The following is a 4,547-nucleotide window of genomic DNA, read 5'->3' as shown; positions in this document are numbered from 1 at the left end:
TCTATACTGTTTTCCATAGTGGCTGTACCAGCTTACATTCCCAGCAACAGTGCAGGAGGGTTCCCTTTGCTCCACACCCCCTCCAGCACTTGTTATTTATGAACTTATTAATGATGGCCATTCTTACTGGTGTGAAGTGGTATCTACAAGAAAAAAAAAAACAAGAAACCCTATATAACTAACATCATACTTAATAAATACTGAATGTTTCTCCTTAAGATTGGAAAAAGGGCTAGAACGTTTCTCTCTCCCTTACTAACATATGACTCTCACGATATATTCAACATAGTATTGGAAAGTGGTAATATTGCAATTGGGAAAGAAGAAGAAATAAAAGGAATTAAGATTGGAAAGGAAGAAATTAAAATGTCCCTATGTGCAGACAATATAACTGTCTGTGGAGAAAATCCCAAGGAATTTACAAAAACAAAAGAAAAACAAAAACATTCTAGAACTAATAAGTGAGCTCAGCAGGGCTGTAGGCTATAAGATCAATATTTTACAAATTAATCACATTTCCATGTACTAATAATGATATGTGGAAAATGAAATTAAAAACACAATACCATTCACACCAAAGAAAATGAATACCTGGATATAAACTTAACAAAATTTGTATAGAATCATTATGCTGAAATTTGTAAAATACTAATGAAAGAAACAAAGAACTAAATAACTGATAGACATGTGATGTTCATAAATTGATAGACTCAACAGAGTAAATATGTAATTTCTCCCCAAATCAATATACAGCTTTAATATAATCCCTATCAAAATTCTAGCAAGGTTTTTTTGTAGATATAGACAGCATTATTGTAAAATTTACATGGAATGGTAAAGAAACTGGAATAGCTAAAACAATTTTGAAAAGTAAAAACAAAGTGGGAGGAATCACTCTCCTTGATATTAAAGACTACAATATACTACAGTAATTAAGACAGTGTGGTTCCTTGAGAGGGATAAATATATAGATCAATGGGATAGAATAGAGAAACTACAAATAGACCCACACAAATATGCCCAGCTGATTTTTGGTAAAGGTGCAAAAGCAATTCCATGCAGAGAGAATTGCCTTTTCAACAAGTTGTACTAGAGCAATGTGACATCTATAGTCAAAAACCAAAACAGAACAGAACAAAAAAGGAAGAGCTTGGACTTAAGCCTTTTACCTTATAAAAAAATTAAGTCAAAATAAATCACAGACTTACATGTACAATGTAAAATTGTTACAGCTTTTTTAGAATTGGTCCGGCAAGTTTCTGGTCCTTACCAGGAGACCCCTGTAGCGAAAAAAAAAAAAAAAAAAAAAATTGAAACTAAGAACTTTTAGGAAAAAATAAAAGAAAAACCTTGGGACCTAGGGCTAAGGGAAGAATTATTAGACTTGACTACAAAAGCAAAATCCAAATAAGGAAAACTGATAAATTAGACCTCACCAAAAAAGTATAATTTTGCTTGGCAAAAGATCATCTTAAAAGAATGAAGATGCGCCACAGACTATGAGAAAATACTTGCAAACCACATATTCAACAAAGGGCTAGAATCTAGAATATATAAAAACTCAATATTAAAAAACAGTCTAGGAGTTTCCATGGTGGCTCAGCGGAAACAAACCTGACTAGCATCCATGAGGACACAGGTTCAATCCCTGGCCTCACTCAGTGGGTTAAGGATCTGGCGTTGCCATGAACTGTGGTGTAGGCTGTAGATGCAGCTTGGATCCCACACTGTTGTGGCTGTGGTATAGGCCGACAGCTACAGCTCCCAATCAACCCCTAGCCTGAGAATCTCCATATGCCATGGATGTGGCCTTAAAAAGACAAAAAAAAGATTAAAAATAAAAATAAAAAAAGTCTATTTAGGAAATGAGCAAAAAACATTAATAACATGTCACCAAAGAGGATATACAGATGGCAATAAGCACATAAAAGGATGTTCAACAACATTGTCCGTTAGGGGAATGCAAACTAAAACTACAATGACATATCATTACATACTTTTCAAAACAGCTAAAATGAAAAACAGTAACAACACCAGATACTGCCAAGAGCACAAAAAAAACGGATTTCCATAGATTACTGCTGAGACTGAAAAACAAAACAGCCACTCTGGAAAATAGTTTGGCAGTTTCATAAAAACATAATGTGACCATTGTACAATGCAATAATAACACTCTTGAGCAATTTCCCTAGATAATTAAAAATCTATATTTATATCAAAACAAAATCTATGTGCAAAGGTCATAATAGCTTTATTCATAATAGCCAAAAACTGGGAATAACCCAGCTGTCTTTCACCAGGTGATTATTAGACAAACTCTGGCACATCCATACCTTAGACTACTACTCAACAATGAAATGACAAACTATTGAACACACACAGCTTGGATGAATCTCCAGGGATCATGCTGGGTGAAAAAAAGTCAAATTCTAAAAAGTCACATACTTTATGGTTTTATTTATGTAACATTCTTGAAATAAAATTATGGATATGGAGAACAAATTAGTAGTTGCCAGACATGAGAGTTGGAAGGAAGGTATATATGGCTATGAAAGGGTACCATGAGGGATAGCTGTGATAAAAATGTTCTTTACCTTGACTATATCAATGAGATACCTGGTTGCAATAAGGTACTATGGTTTTGTTAGATGTTAGCACTGGGAGAAATGGGGTAAATGGTACAGTAACACAGGATCTCACTGTGTTATTTCTGACCAATGGATGTGAATCTACAATCATCTCAAATATTAAAATTCTAATTTTAAAGAAAACCCTATATCATGGGAACTTGTTTTCTTTTTACATTTTCATCTATAAATCTTGCTTGTTCCTTTGAAACATACTTTGTATATTTAAGAGACTTTAAAAATGTTTGATCAGAGTTCCCGTCGTGGCGCAGTGGTTAACGAATCCGACTAAGAACCATGAGGTTGTGGGTTCGGTCCCTGCCCTTGCTCAGTGGGTTAACGATCCGGCGTTGCCGTGAGCTGTGGTGTAGGTTGCAGACTCGGCTTGGGTCCTGCGTTGCTGTGGCTCTGGCGTAGGCCGGTGGCTACAGCTCCGATTCGACCCCTAGCCTGGGAACCTCCATATGCAGCAGGAGCGGCCCAAGAAATGGCAAAAAGACAAAAAAATTAAAATTAAAATTAAAAAAATAAAAATAAAAATGTTTGATCATTTGAAACAATATCTCCAAGCCCAGAAATACAGCCTGAGAAAAACGTCCAAAAGGCAGACAAAGATGTTCATTGTAACAATATGTATTGGCACAAAAGCCTGAGATCAATGTTATGTCCAATACCTATATCATATCCAAATGATATAATGATATAATATTCTGCAACCACTGAAGACAATGGTAACCAAAAAAAAAAAAATCAATGACAGGACAAGATGAAAAATTTTAATATAATGTTAAGGGACAAAATGAAAGTGGGAAATTATACATTAAACATTAGTTTAATAATCAACAATGATATGGATAGACTGAGGAAAATGTTAGCAATAATACTGCCTATCAGATAGAATTATGAGTAAGTTATTTTCTTCTCCAATATTCTTTTTGGTTTCCCACAATGAAATTACCACTGGTAAGTTCTTGGACTAATTGTTACCCTTCTAAGCTTTAGTGTCCTCACTCATTAAATGGAAATAATAATAGTACCTTCCTTATATTTGGTATTAATCTACCATGCATAGCAAATTATCTGATACACAATCAATGAAAAATAAATGTCACTTATGTGACAAGCATATATTTATAGTAATCATAATGGACCAGGCATTATTCTAAGATCTTTTCCAAATATTCCCTCATTTAGTTCTCAAAACAAGTCTCTGAAGTATAAATACTAGTATTACTACATGGAGAAATGAGGCGGAGAGAAATTAAATAATTTGCCCAAAGTTATACAGATAATAAATGTCAGAGCTGGAGTCTGAATTCAGCCTGGTTCCAAAGTCTGCTATTAATCAGTACACTATTTAACCATCATTGATTATTATTACTATTATTATCATCATGGAGTAGAAATAAAGCTATGAGTTAGATGCTAAAATAATGGAAAAGGCAGAATTTTTTTAGAGCTATATGGTTGATGATAACCAGCACAGAGAAAAAATGGTAGAGCAGATACATTGCTAGAAGTGCTTATGGAATTTGGAATCAGACAGTTTAAACTATATATCAGTTCCCCCAATTCTAACCTATATGGCATTGTATAACTTATTTAATCTTTCTGTATATGAATTACACAATCTGTGAAATAAGATGTTAAAAGTAACTACATTTCACACTCACTGATAGGATAATTGAAGATACTACATGTAAAGTTTAACTCTATATAGTACATCCTCAACAAATGCTAGTTTCTTTTCTTCCTGTTAACATCTAAAACATTGTTTTTAAACATTCAGATGATCACATCAAAATATATTCTTCATGATAAATAGACCATGTCCTGATTATCACCAGCAAAATAAAACTGATGCATGGTATCCAAGTGACTTAATTTTTTTAGAGCTATATGGTTCTTGACTACAGAACT

The 4,547-nt window shown here is 33.7% G+C and overlaps 1 non-coding gene across 1 annotated transcript; it reads left to right on the top strand.

Annotated features, from left to right (window-relative positions):
* The first annotated feature begins 1,221 nt into the window (after positions 1-1,221).
* On the top strand, positions 1,222-1,282 carry LOC125121704 (U7 small nuclear RNA). Its single transcript, XR_007133572.1, has one exon. It is a non-coding gene; the product is annotated as a U7 small nuclear RNA (small nuclear RNA).
* Positions 1,283-4,547: the final 3,265 nt, after the last annotated feature.

This window comes from Phacochoerus africanus, chromosome 2 (genome assembly GCF_016906955.1).
Source record: "Phacochoerus africanus isolate WHEZ1 chromosome 2, ROS_Pafr_v1, whole genome shotgun sequence".
Taxonomy (NCBI): Eukaryota; Metazoa; Chordata; class Mammalia; order Artiodactyla; family Suidae; genus Phacochoerus; species Phacochoerus africanus.
This window is presented reverse-complemented; position numbering and strand designations above follow the sequence as displayed.